This window comes from Balaenoptera ricei, chromosome 2 (assembly GCF_028023285.1).
Source record: "Balaenoptera ricei isolate mBalRic1 chromosome 2, mBalRic1.hap2, whole genome shotgun sequence".
Taxonomy (NCBI): Eukaryota; Metazoa; Chordata; class Mammalia; order Artiodactyla; family Balaenopteridae; genus Balaenoptera; species Balaenoptera ricei.
This window is the reverse complement of record NC_082640.1, coordinates 14,679,348-14,701,541: the sequence shown is the minus strand read 5'-3', so window position 1 is coordinate 14,701,541 and position 22,194 is coordinate 14,679,348. Positions and strand designations below refer to the sequence as shown.

The window sequence follows — 22,194 nt, the reverse complement described above, 5'->3', positions numbered from 1 at the left end:
CTTTCACTTACTGAGCATTTCATTTATGTTGTCTATTTTTTACTTTCGTACTCTACCCATGCCCTGGTTGAGAATGAGACCAAGGTGGGAATCACATTACCTACAGCTAGACCCCCTACTTCCAGGTCTGGCTCGCCCACACCCTCTAGGGCAAATTATTTAATCCCTCTCTGCCTCTAATTCTCCATCGTTGAGCAGAAAAACTGAATTGCCATAAGTTAATACAAGGAAAGCACCTAAAAAATAGGAAAGCCCCTTACAAACAAAAGAGTTTTCAACAAACAAAAGAGTTTTCAACTATCCAATAAAGGTACACAGTTCCAGGGAAAGTACTTGGTATGAAAGGATCTTCTCATTTGAAAGGGTATATTCTATAGCATCAATATGTTTTTAAAGGCCAGGAGGGGGACTTCCCTGGCAGTCCAGTGGTTAAGACTTCGCCTTCCAATGCAGGGGGTGTGGGTTTGAGCCCTGGTCGGGGAGCTAAGATCCCACATGCCTCAGGGCCAAAAAACCAAAACATAAAATGAAGCAATATTGTAACAAATTCAATAGAGGCTTTAAAAATGGTCAACATCAAATTTTTTAAAAATCTTTTAAAAAATATAAATAAAAAAATAAAGGCCAGGAGGGCCTCCTGCAGCATAAAAGCCCGAAGATAAGAGCTAACTTGTGTATTTGTAATACAGAAGTCTTCCATCTTTTTATAGTCTGATGTTTATATGTAACCAAATGTATTTCTGTAACAACTGCCAGGTCCTAGGGGTAATTCAGGTCTCTGGGGACACAGCCCCTGGCCAAAGTTTGACTGTCTTCATGTTCTTAAGGTCACATACAACAAGAATCTCTTGGATTTTGAGAAATGTTTCATACTTATTTCACTTCTTTCTCCTTTCTTTTCTCTACAGTGATAGAAAATGTGTTCTTCCCCAACATGGTGATGAAGTGACTTGCAAATGAAAATCCATATTCAACAACTGAAATAGATTGAGATTCAGCTCTGCGTGAAGGAACATTTACAGAGATAAACTGAATATTTCCACTTTGAAAATTAATTCAACATTTCCTATTAAAAAATATTCCCCCTAAATGGTAGATGAGAGAGAAATTAGTTCATCTGACTTGTTTGCCTGCCTTGGCAGTCTTTTCATGTACTCATTTTTAGTTGCCTGGGTTTTTTTTATGACTATCCCCAAAAGGTTCTTGCTTCTCAGTTAAATCCCTGGTTATTTTACTTTTGCCTCATGTATTTCTTCATCGTTTGGCATCTATCCAAAAGAGAACTTTACTAATAGATGAGGGAGAGAAATTGTTTTTTAAAACAAGAAATGTAAGCTCTCTAGGGCATTTTGTCTTCTTTATAAAAGAGAAGAGTTCTGCTTATTATTAGCCCAATCTATTTTTACAATTAACATTCATTAAGCCTATCTTCTCCTTCTTAATGGCTACTTCATTACTGTTTGTTAATTAGAAATCAAAAGAATACAAAACAACCTGAATAACTGTCACCATTACCAATTTTGCTATTAAAATAAGATTTATTAGTGTTTTTCTATATTCATGCTCCTATTTTCACAAATACAGATCCTACTCACATACGAAAGCCACACATCTAGACTGGTGTTGGAGAAGAACAAGAAACCAAAAATAATTTTTGGCTCAACAATTTTCAGGTTGGAGGTGGCTGGGATGCCAAAATGTAAAATACCTATTCTTCTAAGCTATTGACAGGGGAAAACAAAGTCCTCTTATTCAGAGTCTACATTAACATAACCACCAAGTGAACTGAAAGACTTTGGTTTAATTTGCTGCTTACTTGAGATATTTGTTCCAATTTAACAAAGCTAAAACCATAAACACTTCCGCAATCCTTCCCACTGAGAGAAGTCCAAGGTTTGAACGGCCTCTGTGTGGCTTGTAATCAGAACCAAAGGCTCAAGCACGAAAAAACAGCTTGGCTATCCCAAAAAGTATCCCTTTCCTGAAGTTCTGTGTGAGATGTGGCAGGAAAAATTGTGAAAGACTTTGAAACTGACACACACAAAAAATTACACCATGTCTTATCTAGTGTTACCTTCTGGCTAATTTGGCCTTTCTCTGTCTTTGAACTACTTTACCACACCCTAAATTGTTGAAAACTGATAACAATGTTAATGATGCTTTAGCCATACAAATGCAAATTAATTGTGTCCTGGGGAAAAGCAATTGATTATTGGCTTGTTGATAGACCCTTTTGTATCTATCTGTAAATTCAATTCCGAATTCCTTATTACTCATTTACATTTTGGTTCTTCAAATTCAACTTTGAACCAACTGTAACATCTTACTGGTGGCCTCTTTAATTAATGAGTTAAAATCTTTGAAATGTGTTCCTTTTATGCTTTACGAGTATCATGATTTCACCTTTTCTTAAGAAAATCCTTTAACAGATGCAAATGATTTCATTTCTTCTCTTTAACATTCAGCAAAAGCAGAAATTGAGAAGGTATTACTGGATAAAGCCCTAGTCTCTCAATTGTGAGATATAGCTGTAAAAATTTTTGGTGTTTATGAAAATGAGCTTTTTGTTTTGTTTTGTTTTGTTTTGTTTTTAAAAGGTCTGATCTCATTTGACTACTGGCAATGCCACATGTGTGCTTGTATATATGTACATTCACACGCAAAACACACACACAACACACACATGCACTCAGGCAGAGTTAATTCATCACAGCTGCCAGTTCCCTCTTGAAAAGCGTACAAGGCTTCAATAAATGCAAAGACTTAATTACTTCTCACATCTGGAAAAACTTGAATATGAGAGTGGATTTATTGAAGAAGCTCTTTGCTTGGCTGTCAACACCATATCAAGAGCCAGAGAGAGCAGGCTTGATCAGTGTTGGCAATTCTTTAACCCTTCAGAGATAGATGTTCTACCAATTAATTCATAACATGTCCTGCTTACATGATTTATGAATTTTATGAAAACGCAGTAAATAATTTCCTAGTCATTTATGGAAAAAAGCTGTTTCTGTCATGTTTCCAGACGGGAAGAATCATATATTAAAATGTGGAAATAATGAGGAAGTTCTTATAGTCAAGGAAAAAGGGAAAGGCTTTGGAGTTGAAGAGCATATTGAAAACAGCCATTAGAACAATAACTTATGTAAACATATGTGAAACTCAACAATTCAGCCCTTTTTGGAGAAAGTTTAACAGCGTCTCTAAAATGCAAGTAGGGAGTTACATGAGCTCATAACAAGAAGATTTAGCAGGAACCAAGGAATGGGCAGATCTCCCTCTAGAGAGAATATTTAAGCCGGAATTAGGCAAAGAAATGGGGTGTAGGGACGACATCCAAAAAACATTTGCAAAGATCCAGAGACAAGATTTGGAGGAACCAAGAGTTCAGTGTCACTGGAGCATACAATGGGGAGAGACGAGGGCAGCAGGGAGAGCTCCCTGAAGTAAATGTATGGAAATCACTTTTCCTAACACAATAAGCCTAAGCGGGTTTGAGCCATGAACCTTTACGAATAACACGGCTCCTGGTCAATTAACTGCAAAAACATCTGCTTTACACCTACTCTATTCCCTTCATTTGCCTTGAATTTAATTTTTACCCCTTCATTGTATCATTAGCCAATTGAAATACTCCTCTTACCTGGACTTTATGAAAACTCATAGTGAAGAAATTATTCCCAATTTTATCAGTCTAATGAAGAAAAATATTCAAGGGAAATATATTTGTATTATATATCCCCGCAAATAAATGGAAATTATGTTATATGTGTTTATGATATAAATTTCACACTTCTACGATGCTACAATTACAGTTTAATTATTAAAACGCACCTATTTTCTTCTACTTTTTACTAAATAAGCATTATTGATATTTCTACTTGAACCTTAAGCATCCAATTACTACACCTAAATTCGCTAAGTATTTCTATCTTGAAGTCATGATTTCAATATCAGTAAAGCCAAGGAAAACAACACAACTGACCTTCACAAGTTTGGAACTTTTGAAGCACTAATTCCTGAGTTTTGTTCCAATTGTTTCCATGGAGTTTCTTCATGTGTAACTCAAAATATAAGATACTATCAAAATAAGACCATTATTAAAGTAAATGTATCGTTAAAACAGCTATAAATTTAGTGATGTTTTAAAATAATTGGTACTCTTTGAATAGTGAGAACTAGTTTAATGTATATTGGTGGTAATTTCTCTCTGAGGACTTTAACTTCTTTATGATTTAATGTGTGTGTGTGTCTAACTTCATTCATTCATTTCACAAATATTTCTTGGGTGCATTCTATGGGCTAGGCACTATTTTAATTTTAATCTCTTCAGATAATCAATGAATAACACCAACAAAAATCTCTACCCTCTCCTATTTCAAACACATATTCATTCATTAAATATTTATTGAGCATCTACTTTATATCATGTGTTGTACTAGGCTTTGCATCTCCGGTATATTTCAGATACTAAATATACATGTGATAGTCAACATTCACTAGTATAGTCAGTTAAAAATACATATTTTTTATAGTATGATAAATTTATTGGACTTATAAAACCTGCATTTTCTAACAACATTGTAAATCAGCTATACTTCAATTTTAAAAATTAAAAATAAATAAAAAACAAAAGCTGCATTTTCAAAAATGTAGCAGCATGTTTTTAAAAGTTTTTATCAATGTTCAAATAATTTTGTAGATATCAATTTTCTGTTCTTTTGTACACTAGTTATATCTACAGGTGGTTTTCCCCATCCATCTTTTTTGTCTTAAGTTGTGTGTGCAAAATTTTTCTTCAAAACCCGAATACGGGGGCTTCCCTGGTGGCGCAGTGGTTGAGAGTCTGCCTGCCAATGCAGGGGACGCGGGTTCGAGCCCTGGTCTGGGAAGATCCCACATGCCGCGGAGCAACCGGGCCCGTGAGCCACAACTACTGAGCCTGCGCGTCTGGAGCCTGTGCTCCGCAACGGGAGAGGCCGCGATGGTGAGAGGCCCGCGCACCGCGATGAAGAGTGGCCCCCACTTGCCACAACTAGAGAAAGCCCTCGCACAGAAACGAAGACCCAACACAGCAACCAATCAATCAATTAAATAAATAAATCTTTAAAAAAACAAAACAAAACAAAACAAAACAAAACCCCAATATGCTTGGCCTATTTTTGATTTGCTCATAAAGTGACATCTCCCGGGCAAAGTCTATCTATGTTGTTTTAACTACTTCCAAAATCATTCTCTGGAGCAGCTCTGTCCAGTAGAATTGTAATGTGAGCCACATATGTAATTTTAAATATTTTAGTTGCCACGTTAAAAAAAGAAACAGATTAAATTGATTTTAATGATATGCTTTATGTAACTCAATATATCCAGAATATTATCTTTCAACATATGTGATATTTTATCTTTTTTTATACTAGGCCTTCGAAATCCCATGTGTTTTAATCTTACACTTACAGCACATCTCAGTTCAGAAGAGCCATATTGGAGAGCGGCTCCGTAGTGGCCAGTGCAGCTCTATGGTAATGCTGTGAGACTGGAAATCATTCGCTATTTTTTCATTTTTGATCACATGTAATTTAAATATGAAATAATACATTTAAAATTAAATTTCTTAAGATGAGAATTTCAGAATCCTAATAATCAAGCAATAAAAACTGTAATCTACTTTAGTTTCCAAAACTATCTAAATCAGAGTCCTTTGTATGGGAATGTATTTTATTAAAGGGTTTAAATTGTTATTATAAATAATGAATTAACTCTTTAAATTATGTTTTAATTAACTTCACCAAAGGTGTATTTTCAAAATGCTATCTTGTTTCATTAATGAGAATGACATATTTAAAGTCCCAGCAGTTTTCAGGATAAATATTCACTCATTAATTATTTTTCTAACAAATAGATAATTATATGAGTGAATAATAAATATTCTCTCTTTTTCTCTCTAAACAACAAAAGCCCAAATAGTGAAATATCCTCCATCAATGCTCCCTTTTTTTTTAAACTCACATTTTTAACTCACATTGTGCAATTTAAAACACACCAGCAATTTCTTCATCAATATGGCCAGGTAAGTCCTTTTTAAACCATGTTGTAAAGCAGTGTCACAATGAAGTATGAGATTTTAATAAAGAAACTGATGGACCACTTAAAGAACCTAAGTGTTTTACTGAAATGAGACTTTTCTATTAAAAACTTGAAATCTTCAAATACTCAACAGAAAAGATCTTGAGGAATTAAGGGAAATACAGCATCTCCTATTTCTGTTCCACAGAGGACCCAGCTTCTTTCCTTGATGGAGCCAGCAAAATGGCTATTTTTAAACTGCTGGGATCTTTAATAATATCCAATTGCCATGAAGTGTTTGAATCAAAAATACTGTTACATAAAATGATATCCAAAGCCTTCAATTTCATTTGTGTTATCCCTCATACAAACTCTGCTGAAAATTTTGGAGAAAGGTAACTCCATATAAAAGTGGAGGGAGGCAGTCAAGAACTCTTAGAAGCCCCCTCTTCTGGCCCCTACCAGGTACTCTGAGAGGGCATGAAAGGGTAATTGCCATATGCCAAGCACTTGCCTTGGGCTTTACATATAAAATCCTACTTAATCCTCCCAACATCCATTTCACAGATGAGACACTGAGACGCAGAGTGAACCCGCCCAAGTTCTCTCAGTAAGAGATTCAAACCCAGGTCTGTATTACTTCAGTGCATGTAAAACCCACTAGACCATAGAGCAATAATAGAATGCTGACTCACTGACTGACTTCTGGTAGCAATATTATTATTTTCTATTATCTTTTTCGATTTCCAACTTCAAAGGAATTGTCGTTACTGATGGTTCTTGAAAGGAAGAGTACTTGTGGTATAGAGACAATTTGGTTCCTGGGATGGGCAAAAGCAAGACTCCCCCAGAGTTAGAATCAAAGGTAAAAGCAGGTAACAGTGAAAGCACGATGAGCATCCTTGACCTGACACAACCTAATCTGAGACGCTTTCCTGCTTTTCATTCATTAATGGTACATTTATAAGCAGTAGTGAGCCAGCAAATATTTAACAACCATCTTTCCCAGGGAAAGAAAGGAAGAAAAGAAGGAAGGGTGGGAGGGAGAGAGGGAGGGCGGAGCACAATTGGCTGGAATGAGCTCTTAGGAGCCGGCACCTCGCACGAAGCGCTGTGAGTAACAACAACAAAAGCCTGTATCTCCCAGTAAATGGACCAAGTGTCACCAGGCCACCTGAGAAACTAATCTTCCAAAATTTAAAATACGCATTTCAAGATATACCATTATGCCATAGTGCTATTCTGTTCCTTACCTACATGTTGAAATCATTCTAAATAATAAGATTTCAAATTTATTTAAGCAGTGCTTTTTCTCTTCCGATCATCATATACTGAGGTCATAAAGTCTGTGTTTGTGGTCCTCTTAATGATAATTCAGATGCATATAAGACATTGCACACACACATGAAGGAAGTGGAAAGGAAAATAATTTAAGAGGCAGATTTCATTGTATCCAAATAGAGTCTGCTCTTTCTACATAGCTGCCTTGACACCCAAAAAGATCTGGTGTGTTTTCTTTTAATGGGATTCAATACATAACAGTTCAGAATATAGTTAAGTATTCATTGAAAATAGTGTGACAGCAATGATTTTTATGGTAAGGTTTCTCTGATTGACACAAAACTGATGAAGATAACTTACCAAAAAAACTGAAGAATTCTCTAGATTTAGACTAGAATATTAGGAAAAATTCACCCCCAAATTTAAGAGCAATTATAATTGTATAAAAGAAATACTGACCTTATATGTGCTCCTGAGCTGAAAATGAGAATTTCATTTAACAAAATGGATAATTTTTTAAATGAATGTTCTCTAGCCATTTCTTGTAAGTCTACCATTTTTAAAGCATGAAGTAGCTACTTTTAAGGTTTTCTATTATAAACTGTCCAAAAAAGTGAACTTTATAAAGAGCATTCCCACTCTGAGGGTCTTTTTTATGTCAAAATTTTACTTAGGTATAAAGTTTGCTGAAAAGGAGGTAATTTTGTTGACACATATTAATGAAGTAACAAGGACATCTTTTTTTCAAGATTTTTAATTAAGCTTTGATACTACGCCACTATCATCATAGTCCTATGAAATATTTTTTTCTTACAGAAATATCACTACGTGTGCATTTGATCAAGGCTGTACTTGGTTTCTTATTTTAGGATTTAAAATCATTAGATATGTTATTTCCTTTGACAATTCTTCATGGTATTTACATTACTCTCTCGTACAAACAGCCATGAGTAAGGAAATCTCAGATGTTCATTTAATCAGATTAAATAGCTAAATTGTATAATCCTATTTTAAAGTATTCATCTGTATGGATTTTAAAAAACTTATCATAATAGCTTTAGATTTTCTAAATAAACCTTACAAGATTCTTTTTAGAGACCACCTGTAGCCAACTCAAAATACAAAAATTTCTATAAGGGGTGAATTATCTTTATTATAAAATCTAATCATCTGGGATAGAGTTGCAGAAGACTTTCTTGTAAAGAAGATTATGCTTTAACTAGTTCTTTATTTGTCTTTTTATTAAATCTTAAGTTCAACATTTTATTCTTTTTTTTTCACTTTTCCAAACACAGCACTATCTTTGTTTAAATATTCAAAGGTTCGAATGTTTATGCTATAAGGACTAAATAGTTTTCAAAATGTCATCAAAAATGTATCTTTTAAAGTATATTACAGGCTTTTATAATGTTTGTATCTCAGAAACAGGACTAGTGATTTTATTTGGGCCATGATTTGACGAAGATCATAACTGACTCATGAAATACGTTATAATGGAGATTCTGCTCAAGTTCTTTATGTTATACTAAAAAAACAGAACCCATGCATGAGATCATATTCCACACCGAATTGATAGCAGAACTTTACTTTTTAGCCTGGCAAAAACACTACGACTGACCAGGCAAGAATGACTACGGACAGAAGAGATACGAAGCCCACTAGCTCCTCAATGAATGAACTGTAGTCACAGAACCATCACTTGGAAAGGGTGAGCTCTGGAAGCACCACTCTGGTGTGCAGAGAGGAGAAAGTGCCTCAGGAGGAGGAGTCCCAAGATCTGGGTTCAAAACCCCACTCTGCTACTGACCTGTTGTGTGGTAGCTGGTGGGTCACTTGAGGTCTTTGGTCCTTTATTTTCTCAAGTGTAAAAAATTAGGCCAGCCTTTCCAGTTCTTAGATTGTATGATTACCTGATTACCAAATTTATCTTATCTACTAATCACCATGGTACAAAGCATTCAAAGATGAAAACATTATCATCAACAAATTCTTTGATCAAATCACTTTTTTTTTTTTTTTGGTCAAAGAGTAATAGAAGTCAACTATGTTGAATAGTAGACACTGGGGTAAGTCCTTTACATATCTTATCTCCTGGCAGCCTCATCAACTCTCTAGAAAGTAAATACTATCTGGACCCCCAAACTGAAGATCAAAAGGGTACAGCACTTGCTTAAAAGTAACAGCAACAGGACTAGAACCAAGATCTTCTATATATTTTATGTATTGCCTCACCATTTATAACCACGGTGTGCATTCAACACTGTGATGTCATACAGCGGGAATCTACTTTTAAAAACACCCTTTGTATTTTGACTACAGGTCAGAACCTAACCAGGTATGATTGAGTGGCTGATAAAGTACAGGACGTTTATAAAGCCCATTTCCATACCCATCAAAATGTTTTTAACTATTAAAAAGACTTAGCCTTTAAACAAGAACATTTTCATAGTCTAGTCTAAAAACAGAGTATTTAATTCAAGGTACTTACATATAAGAATATATAAGTGGGTTCCATATGCATATAAAACAGTGATATAGTCCCAAGGCATGGGAAATCATCGGTGATGTAGCTATGCTGAGTATATACATGGCCATGTGTTCCAAAATCGATATAAACATAATCAGTGGGAAATTAAATTCTGATAGAGCCAAGAGTATGGCTTTGAAAAGCTTTTAAGCATTTATCTCTCCAATGATCTCGTGAGGAGTTCAAGCTTGCTTTTCAAGCCACGACACTGTCCAAAGCTCTAAAAAGCAGATATTTATCATAGCACTCAGTCTGTTGCAAGAATTTCTTGGCAGTTTGACTCAACATAAGAAAATAAAGTTTTCATGTCGTCACAAATGGGGAAAGAAGTTATCTTAAGCACTATCTTTCCTTAACCCTCAATTTAATTAACATACTCTCTCAAGGTTATAATAATAACTTTTATTATTCTTCACACTAATAATATTTTAGTGGTCCTGCAAATATGAATGTAAATGTGAAAAAAATAAAAATAACTTTTTAAAAATGACACTAGATGACCAACACAAAATAGATGACCAACTTTATTTACATTAGTTCTGTTTTATATTTTCAGTTGTATTACCATCTCCCGAAGGAATACTTTGGAGACAATGGCACTGATATGTTTGAAATACAAATGTATATTGTTCATATATACATTACTTTCAAATAATTCAGTATTTGATTCAAAATATCAATATTTGAACTATTATGTATAAATCACCATGTTAGGCATTATAAGAAATATAAAACAATAAAATCTAGCCTTTTATACTCAAGAAGCTTTTAATCCATGAGTAGAGATGAAACAATCAGAAAATACACTGAAGTCATCAGGGAATTACAGAGTGCTATGACAGCTCAGAAAACGAAGGAAATCACAAATATCAGGGAGACTCTAAAGTTTCATGAACATTGCCTTGGATCTGCACATTATGAAGATAAGTCAGTTTTTCATAAGTGAGAAAAGGAAGGCTGGAAGACAAAGCATGAGAAAAGATAACAGAATGACCACACTATGGCCCCCATGAGAAATGAGTTCAGCATGCATGGGGAAGGTCTAGGAGTAAGGAATACATGAAAGACAAAATGAAGACAGCTTCAAATGCCAAGCCAACAATTTTAAATATAATTCAATCAGAAATGCTGCCTCACAAAGTTTTAAGCAGGGGAGTGACATATAAATCAAATATAGAAAGATTAGTTGCAGTGCAGGTGAAATATGCTGAAATGGAAGGAAGAAGGATATCAGAAGACTTCTGCAAAATAGTCCAGGTAAGAAATAAAAACCTACACCCAGGATTATGAAAGCTGATAAAGGTAAAGAGTTGGGAGACACTAAAAATGTAGGCTGGGCAACAGACAAGAAGCAAAATGAGAGGAGAGAGGTCATTCTAAGGTATTTTGAGTTGTCGGGATAGTAAGGGAAATAGGCTCAGGCACAAGCATGTTGAATCTAAGATGGAATTGTTCAGGTGGAGTAACAGCTATCAGTTAGATATGCATAGCTGTCAGATTAGGGCACTGATTCAGCTCAGGAAAAGAGGTAAGAGTTCAGAGAAGCAAATGGCGGAGAAAAAGAGAACAATTTTCAAAGGTATCTTCTAAAAGAAAAGCAATTCACCCTCAAAGGACACTGATGATTGTTCATGCTATACATAGGAAAAGGTACACTCCAGAAACAAGGTGTTCCAAGAGAAAAAGAAAAATTCTCTCTATTCTGTTTTCTTAACAATTCTCAAAACCTACTTTGTTTTAATGGAATGCTTCATTTAAAATATTTATTGAGACACCATTTCATGAGTAAGGAACTTGGAATACAAAAAAAAAAAAAAAAAATTATCTGCCCTAAGGGGCTTTTAAAACCTTTTACATATTTTTGTCTGGTTATAAAAATGATAAATGTTCATAGTCTACTGGAAGTAGCAAAAAAGCATGAAAGCCAAGTGTTTGAAATATTGTATCAGAAGTTGTTGAACTGTATCAAATACTTGTCCAGCAGCAGATCATTTTTCTTATTTGATATTTTGATCGGTATGGACAGCATATTGATTTTATTATATTATATTAATAGGTGCCCTAATATTGAACCATCCTTGCATTCTCAGATTAAATACTACTTTTTATAGATTATTCTTTGAATAAATACAATTTTATAGCATTTGTTTATATAATAGTACGTAGATGAAAATGCACAAATATGTTCATGACTAGAGCCATTTATGTTGATGAACTGGAGTTTTCTTTTGAGGCTGTCACCTTTTTGTGTGCTCTCTGTCAATTTATGTACTTTTTAAATGGTTGTTCCCTAAACAATAGGACAGATTCATCAATAAGCTGTAGCAGACACATCAATAAATTTGCCTGTGTGAACCATTCTCAGGTCCCAGGCTCTTATGAGACTATGACTCACATGACCTGACTATTCAGCGATAGCTCATTAGACCCAGAGCAAACACCTCACTCGAGGAGAAGTACATTGGCCATTCAGTGAGCAATAAGAAAGTGTTTATGTGTTTGAACCAAGAGACATTTAGCTGTAGATAATCAGACGGTGGTGAGTGCTAGAGCTATAAGGCCAGGTGGGTAGCTATTTTTCAACCATATGCCGACAAGCAGCCTAAGAAATCCTGTATTCAGAGAAAAACAGAGACAAAGAACCATATGGACGCTAAAACACATGATGAAAGAGGTTTGTTTTCTAAGAACTTCACAGTTCCCATGAAGTTCAGCCTTACTTGTTAGAACTGCTTTCTATGAGATTACACGAGATCCTTCCATAAATCCTTTTTTTCTTTAGCCATTTCTTAGAATTAAACATCCCTAAGACAAGATCAGGGACAGGAGCCTTTCATAATTATTTCACAATATTTTTCAATGTTTTCTTTAGTTATTGCTTTGCTCAGCTTTTCTAATTCCCCTAACATCAATTTCGATAATCTACATAATTCTTTTAAAAATCTATTTTATTTGTATTTTCCAGACTTATTAACATAATGCCCTATTATGAGTAGTTAATTTATTGACAAGCTAATCAGAGTCTGAACTAGAGGCAACAACACATCTAAACAGATGTTCAAAACTTAAAAGAAATGTATGAGAGTAAAAATAATGGAAATGATCTTAAATTACCAGGACAACTTTAATAACCAATTAGATATACATTGACTATACTAGCTCTCAAGATTTATTTTTTATATACTAGTAAAAGTTCTTTATAATACAGAGCTGGGATCTATGAATGAAATATGAATGAAAATAAACAAACCTATCATTACAATAATATTTCACCAACAAATACCTTTTAGACATTTAGCTATATAAGACACTAGGCTTTGAAATTTTTAAGGTTGATGTTTTAAATTAGACCTGCAAGCTAACAGGACATATTTAGAACTAGAGAGTAAATGAACATTCTATTAAAAACATAATTGTTAAAACTCATTTCCAAATGTTATCATAACCTTATCACTTAGTTATACAGCATAATAAAACATAGAAGATTATCTTTAAATTATAATCCTTATTAACTAAGTCATCCCTAATTTCAGAAATAACTAGCTTTTTATTTCCTAGGAAAGAAGTGAAACACAATGAATCATAAGATGATTAACCAGTCATCTAGTTTGACTAGATGTTTGATGAGTACAGATTGCTAAATGTCAGAATTTGATAACTACAGGCCAGAATTGTTCTTTATGGAGTTCCCAACTCTTTTTGGAACAAATACAAAAGAAGGGAGGGTGGAAATAGTAGCAAATTATCAAATTTAAAATACAAAAAATATTTAATGTAGGAATATCTATGGTCTTATTATGAAATCTTTCTTAGGCAACTGTGAAGAAAACAATTTAATTTTCAAATACTCCCCTGATTAAAAGCCTCTAACTTTATTTAGGGATAAAATGTGTGCCCAGCTGAAGCTCTTCAAGGCAATAGACTGTTTTATACTCTACCACTAGAGTGACAGACCAGTGATATTTGAAACACGATATACACATCCTGCACTGCGTTGACATGCAGGGAAAATCATTGGAATGTCTATCCACAAATTTTTTTACTCTGAAAATTTAAGATAGAAAACTTTACTAACTGATGGACCTACAGTAGCACATGTATGTAATTTATAAGTAAATATAAAATATACTAGGAAATGAGCTCAGACTTTTATTTACTGATAGGGACTACACAGTAAAAAAGAAGAGTTCAGTGCACTAAATCATAAACCTCTTGATGACAGAAACTACCCTGGGTTAGCCTAATAGTCCATGTGTACCTAGAACAGAGTTTATAAGAGTATTAACTTTTTACAAAGTTAAAAAGCAGGTTGTGAATCCAGAATCTACCATTTTGTTCTCTCCTAGCACACAGACATACAAAATTGCATTTAAAATGCTGCCAGCAAATCACTGTCTTCTGTAATAGTCACTAATACTGTATTTTCACACTGGCCTGATACACTGAATTCATTTCTCTCTTCAAAATGTCTTTGCCATTTTTCTTCTTTCTTACTGATGTGTCTATTGATGTCACCACTGAATGTACACTGCTGAGCTAGGATGCGATTTGAGGCAGGTTTAGGAAATGTCTATTTTATTTACTTCCGACTGCACATTATTCACTATTCAGCCACGCATCACTCTGTACCTCATCTTTAACTCGAAATTTGGGACAATTTGGATCTGGAAAAGACTGGAAAAAAATAAAGGTAGTTATGCAAATTTTAATATAAACAAACTTGCAGGGAGGCTGTTCAGTCAACAGAGGAAAGTAAGCTCCCTCTGAGCATCATGTAAAACGTTGGGCAGGGGCTTCCCTGGTGGCGCAGTGGTTGAGAGTCTGCCTGCCAATGCAGGGGACACGGGTTCGAGCCCTGGTCTGGGAAGATCCCACATGCCGCGGAGCAACTAGGCCCGTGAGCCACAACTACTGAGCCTGCGCGTTTGGAGCTTGTGCTCCGCAACAAGAGAGGCCGCGATAGTGAGAGGCCCGCGCACTGCGATGAAGAGTGGCCTCCGCTTGCCACAACTACACAAAGCCCTCGCACAGAAACGAAGATCCAACACAGCCATAAATTAATTAATTAATTAATTAATTAAAAAAAAAACTTAAAAAAAAAAAAAAAAAACGTTGGGCAGCAACCATGTCTATAAAATCAATGTGCTTTTCTGTCTCACACTGGCCTTCACCAAAATCATTCTACTTAATTTTCAAGATACATCTTTGTGTACCTGCCAAGATCTTATGAATAACATCCGAAGGAAAAAAAATGAGAAAAAATATTTTTAACTCCCTCTTCTTACAATCTGATATAAGCAATTTAATTGTGTTAAAAGAAAGGTGATATTATAAACAAAATTTAATATGACCATTGAGGAAACAAGAATGAACATTTCCATTAAAATATTACTTAAATAACAGGGTTCAAAATGGTATACATGGGATACAGTGGGCATAGCGGTTAAAACATAGGGGCTGGAGGAAACACATGAGTAAGGATACAAGCTCCATTATTTACCAGCTCCATTAGATTGGGCAAGTTATTTAACTTCTCAGAGCCAAGCATTCCTCATAAGAAATATTGAAATAATAAAGACTGCATCCCTAGATAGGTTTTGTGATAATTAAATAAGAGAATGGACTTAGAACACTTTAATCAGTGCACTTAGGTAAGTGCTTAATAAATGCTTAATGTTATTGTCATCCTCTCAAAATTGTTTCCACTTAACATGATCATAATAAACAAAAGATTTTGGCATTTAAAAAATTCCAGAAAGAAATTGACCAAAATATTAATATATTTCTGGGAATCAGTAGCAGGGTTCTTTTCCAAATATTCTAAAATGAATATATTATAATTAAAATAAACTAAATCATGTATTATTTTAAATATTCCAAACTAAGAAAATATTTTGTGATAAGAGAAGGCATCCGACCTGGTTCTAGGTCCCTGCTAGGAGACTAGTCACCCATATTTACTGAGAAAATCATATCTTTATGAGAAAATCATGCAATGTAGTAGTTGAAAACATGGGTTCCAGTCCCACTGTTGACTATCTGGTAATCATCTTGGTGATTCAGGATAAGTTTGTACAACCTCTGGAAACCGTCTTTGCAAAATGGAATAATAAAAGTAGCTCATTTGTGTGGTATCTCTAAAAATGCTTCCATTTCAAACTTCACGTTTTTATAAACACAGGAATCATGTCACCATCACTTTTGTTTAAAAACTATTTTTCACACATATTGTAAAGCTCCTGTTATTAAAACTCTATGCTCCTGGAGCATTAATACATAGAATGAGATAAATCAGCCAGAGACAGACCCAAGTACATATGATAAAGGGCATTCCAACCAACGGGAAAAAGGAAGATGCCTTAGTAAATAATGTTAGAACAACATGGGAAAATATTTAATTGGATCCACTCCTCATACCTCACACCAAGATAAATTCCAAATGAAATCTAATTGTACAAAATGAAACCATGGAAGAAAATAGCTGGGGCTTACTTTAGAACCTGGAAGTGGGAAACCATTCCCATCTCAAAATCCAGATCCAGTGGGGAAATGAATGACCACATAAAGATAAATATAACTACAAAAAAATAAGTAATAATTAAAATTTACATGTAAAAATGAAACACTGTAAGCAAAATAAAGATAGTAGGGAAAAAAACTGCAATATATCATGAAGGAATAATAGCCCTAGTTTATATGGAACTTCTAAAAACTGAGAAGGGAAAGATCAACAGCCCAATGTAGGCAAAAGATGTACATATAGTTCATAGAAAAAGAAATGCAAATGGTCCTCAGCATAAGAAAAGATGCTTAACTTCACTAATGATATGAGAAATACAAATTAAAACAACATGAGATCCCATTTTTCACCTTTCAGATTAGCCAAAACTCCAAAAGCTTACAACATACTCTGTTGGTGAGACTGGGAAAATTGGCTCTCTTGTATATTACTGTTGGGAACACAAAACCTTTCAAACCCAATGGAGATGGATTTGGCAATTTCTACAAAAATACATATGATTTACTCTTTGACCCATCAATTCCTCTTATAAAAATCAACCCCCAAAAGTACTAGTAAAAAATATGAGATAATGTATGTACAAGACTATTCACTACAAGACCAATAATAGCAAAGGACTGGAAATAACCCAAATGTCCATCAACAAGGGACTGGTTAAACTACAGTACAGCACACAAGGGAGCTGTCAGATACATAAGGCAGATCCCCATATACTGCTATGGACATCTCTCCAGGACACACGAATAAAGAAAAAAGCACAGAAGACTGTGTACTGAATGTTACAGTTTGGGTGAGAAAGGGAAGAACATATGCTGTATAAACACAGCTACTTACATATTTGAGAAGAAATAAGGGAAAGATGAACCAAAATTAATCAGAAGAAAAACCAAAACAATTTTTATCAAGAAAGGGACAGACCAAAAAGGAAGAAATGGAGATAAAAGTGAGATCTCTCCCCACATACTTCATTCCATAGTTTTGATTTTGGAAAATCATGTAAACATGTTATATAACTGAAAAATATAAACAAAAAAAGACAAAAATAAAGCAACCTCCAAAAATTTAAAATCAAACTGAAATAAGTGGACCTAAGTATATATCAAATTAACTAGCATAACCACACAGAAAACAATTCTTCCTAGTATTCTGACACGCTGCATTCAGTGTATTTGGCACCACTAAGGTTGTTATTTTGTCAATACCGTATTTTCCTTTCTTAAAAATATGTGTTTGTTAGCCCTGTCCACTGAAACTGTTCAGAAGTAATGACAACCCAGTAAAAATGGGTAATCGAAATATTAGAAAGACTATTTTCAATCTGTGTCACGAACAGTCTGAGATAATCACCAAGAGAGTGAATTTATGCCTTTTTCTAATTAGGAAACAAACGTTGAGATTTTACCTAAACTGTTAAGAGAATCCAGAGTAGTGCTGGTCCATGGCAAATTTTTCAGGTTTTCTTATTTCACATTAGAGAAATAGGAACAAATTCTCTCACACACTCACACACACACACACACACACACACACACACAGCTATACCTATATATCCACATCTAAACATACATACACATACTCTCCTATATTCCTATATACACACACAACCACATATATACATACATATAAATACATATATATGAACATATGTGTCTGTGTGTGAAGTTGGCAATAACCCTTACCACAATTTTATGTGAAAATGTACTTTTTTGGAAGGAAAAATAGAGTAAGTATTGGTCCTAAGTAGGTTCCCCCAATTTTTTTTTTTTAATTCTTGTCTCCAAATCAAATGTCTGGACACTGTATGACAGAGCAAACCCCACAAGCACAAAGAAGCAGGAGGGTCAAGAGAAAAGAGCGTGAACCTGGAGAGCTGACAGCCAGGAATGGCATCTCCGCTCTGCATCAGCCAGGCTGTGACTCTGGACCAACAACACAACATCTGCATGCCTTGCTGACTCCTCTGTGACCCAGGGACCCAAAGAAAGGCCCACCCACCTCACAGGGTTGTTTTGAGGCTCCAAATGCACCGAGTGCTGCAGAAACATTAAAAGCATGAGAGGGATATAATTTATTCTATTTAACCAGGATGTGTACAGTGATACACATCAATAATTCAGAGTGTCACTTTACATCCCTCCCTGCCCCCACCAAAAAGCAAAGTGATTCATTTAAGAGCACTTAAGACAGAAACGAACCTTGATGGGAAAATCCAGCCTATTCCTTCTAATCAGCAGGACTGTGTCAAAACCATTCTGGACAGATGGATATTTAGTTCCATTTTTAAAGACCTCCAGGGAAGGAGATTCTACAAACTGCCTTGACAGCTGATGTGCCAACGCATTGTAGGATAACTTATAAATATAAGGACAGTTGAGAAGGGTCTCCAGAATGCAGCCCAGCGTGTGTGTGCACTCACTGAGCACACACACAGCTAAGGAGGTTCCTGAAAATTGTAGCCATCCCTTTGATTGCTCTTCCTCTTCCTTTTAATTATAATTGGTCCTTCAGAAAGTAAGTAAATTAAGTGCAGGGGAAAAAAAGAGAAGACTTTGTGTTAATAAGATAGGTTCTGAATAACATAAAATAAAATGATCATACCAATCACGCAGAAATAGAATACTTCGTACAGAAATAAGGGTGGAGTGGAGGAGAGCGTTTTCTCTCCTGGCACATGGTAGATGCTCAATAAACATGTGTTAGGTGAGTACATCTGAGAAGTATAATCTGCCTCTTATCCATATTAATAAGGAAGTGCCTTCTTGATATGCTGTTTGGAAGTGACCACAACACAGCTGATTGAACGCCGAAGAGTCAGTTAAATCTGTTGTTCCATCTTTCTACAGGGTTACTGGCTCTCAGAATCTGTTGTTTACCAACTCAGGTAGACTTCCAGACTTAGCTCCAGGCCACAGGAAGTCCTCGTAGCCAAAAACCCAGCAGGAATAACAGGAGGGACAAACGGAGGATCAAATCCAGCCTGCACTTCCTTCCCTGGTCCTCTTCTCATTCCTCTGCCCAGAGGGGCACCTCTCCTACTTCTGCACAGAAGCACTTTGTACACTTTCAGAAAGTCTTGCTTTGCCCCACCTCTAGGTCTCCAAGATTTGAAGACTGCTCTTTCAATAAAGAACAATCCTTGGAGACTGAAGAGCAAATCCAAAATCACTCCAAATCAGTGACTGTCAGCTAGGGCAATTTTGCCCGCAGAGAACATTTGGCAATGTCTATATTTTTTATTGTTCTGATTGGAGGATTCGTATTGGCATCTAATGGGTAGGGGCCAGAGGTGCTGCTAAACCTCCTATGATGCACAGGATGGTGGAAAAAGGAATTACGTGGCTCAAGATGTCCACAGTGCCAATGTCAAGAAGCCCTGTGCTAGATCAGAGTCCTCTCTACAGTGTCTCCGAGGCCATGAAAGTTTCATCTATGACGGTTTACAGTGAGCAGTCTGCTTAGGCATCCACCGCTTAACTTACTGACCCAACAAATATTTGCTGAATGCCTATCGTTCTCTACCAGGCATGCAAACAAATAAAAGGCATTACCCTTCCTCAAGCTAGCTGGAAAAGAAAGTGCAAAACATACGGTATTTTGTTGGAAACAAACTAACAAACAAGAAACCCAGCAGGTATTCAAGTACATAACTGCATACAGTGTTTTTGTCATTTCTGATGAGATAAGCGAGAATGTGGTCAGATAGGGCTTCCTGGAATAAGTCTAAAGTCCTCTTTTTTTTTTTTTTTAAGGAAGGTAATAGACATGAAATTGAGACAAAGTGGGAGAGACAATTTAGTTTAGCATGTTCTCTGGAACACTGTAGAGTTTTCCCCATAGAAAGTGATTATAAATAGTAGTTCAGTTCCAGGTCAGCCCAGAAAAGCTTATTTAACCATAATCCAGCTGAGGTAATAAAACCAGAGGAGTCCTGGGGTATAAGAGCCCTGAGCTTTGGGACTCAGAAGAAAGAAGGTCAAAGAAATTATCTGTCCCCTCCCCACTTCCCTCTTTCTCCTTCCTCCCTTCCCCCACTCCCACCCCCACCAAATCTCCTATGGGTAAGAGAGTAATCCTAGAAATTTAACTAGTTCTCTTTTCTTAATTTAAAAGTAGAGAGCATAAAAATTCAAACTGTACCCAAAAACCTGCAAAAAAACAAAAAATCCTCTCTCAGACCCAGGTCCCCAGGCTCCTTTCCCAGAGGCAGCCAAGTTACTGTTTCCTATATTTCCTCCGGAAATACTCTCTGCATATACTCATACAAACAAATACAAGCATATATAACTTTGCAAATCTATATACAGAAATGGGAGCATACCATACAGTCTGTTTTGTACTTTCTTTTTAACCGCAAATCTACCTTGTTTCTTTAATGGCTGCAGAATATTCCATCATGTAGATGTGTCGTTTGTATCAACATTAGGTTGGCTCCTGGGAACATTCTGAAAAAGCAAAAGTTTATCCTTCCCCTCTTACAACTCAGGACCCCAAACCCCAAGGTTCCCCTGTTCTTAGTGAAGAGCTGCCCAACCCTTCACTTTCTCTCTGCTGACTGGTTCCCCTCTATCCCCTTTCCCAAAGCCTCCACACTCCCAAAGCATGTGCTTCTCTCCACCCAACACACTTACCTCCTTTCAGAGTGGCTGACCTCACTCACCAACCTCATTCTGAAGAAAGCAATCTGATTCATACTAATTATTACATGAGTACTGACAAGTCCTTAACCCTCACATTTATAAAAGGCCAACCCAATTACTGTAGTTCCACGGAGAACAACAAAATTAAACAAAATTTAAAAGAAAATAAAGCTAGAATAGAAGCTGTCAATAATACACAATTGTGAGTTGGGGGTTACCATATTGACTGCTGACTCATGTCAGAGAATCTAGGCAGAGAGAGTTTCCTGTAACCGATGATATTTTGGACAGTTTCTTCTTTTCTCTCTGGCTAAATATCCAATCATTCTTCCAAAGTTCTAAGATTTTTTACAATACTCTTATTCAGTAGGCTGTCTGCAGGTATGATCATTCATAAACAAGTATTTGTAACATAGGGACCCACCATTCTGAGACTTGCCACCAGTAAACTAAGAGCAGAAAAGAACGTTTTGTTTAACTAAACTCTCCAGTATACTTCTTATGAAATCCTATAGGCCATATAAAAGTACCAATATCTCTTCATCAGATGCACGGAAAACTGCTTGAGTAGCTACTGGCATCTTGTTGCTACATTATAGACAGAAATAACTGTTCCCTTTTCACCAGGGGCAGGAGGGATGCAGACTCATTTCTGAAATTATATCCCTTTTGGAGAGAGACCCAAAGTAGATGCTGAAGTAATATGGTAACATGGAACTCCAGACATTATCTATATTAATGGCATTCTTTTGCTATCCTTATGAAATTTGACTAATTTTTCAGAGAATTTAAAACGAACTTGTGATTTGATTATATGGAATTCTGCTTCTTTTACAGTCCCTTACTTTTTCTTTCTTTTTTTCCCCTTAGTTTTCTATTGCAAGCTTTGGCTCATAAACAGTGAACCAAATGCTCTGCCTATACACCTGTATGGAAATCATCCTCAGTTTGTCCCAAGGTTATTGAGTATTAGATATCACATTCTAGGGATTTCTATCCAGTTCTATTCCCCAGAGACATATTAGTTAGGCTCCAAGAAAGAAATCTGTCCCTCATTAGCTGGAGTAGCCAGGGAGAGATTTCCGCTGGATCCACGTGAACCAAGCGGGAACACGGGTACAGCATGCGATCTCGCATTCACCGAGGGCTTGCAGCACTGCTGCAGA

General features: G+C 35.8%; 1 protein-coding gene across 4 annotated transcripts in view; it reads right to left on the bottom strand.

Moving 5' to 3' along the window:
• NEBL (nebulette) overlaps positions 1 to 22,194 on the bottom strand; it is a 337,194-nt gene that overhangs the window by 112,749 nt on the left and 202,251 nt on the right. The window lies entirely within an intron of this gene.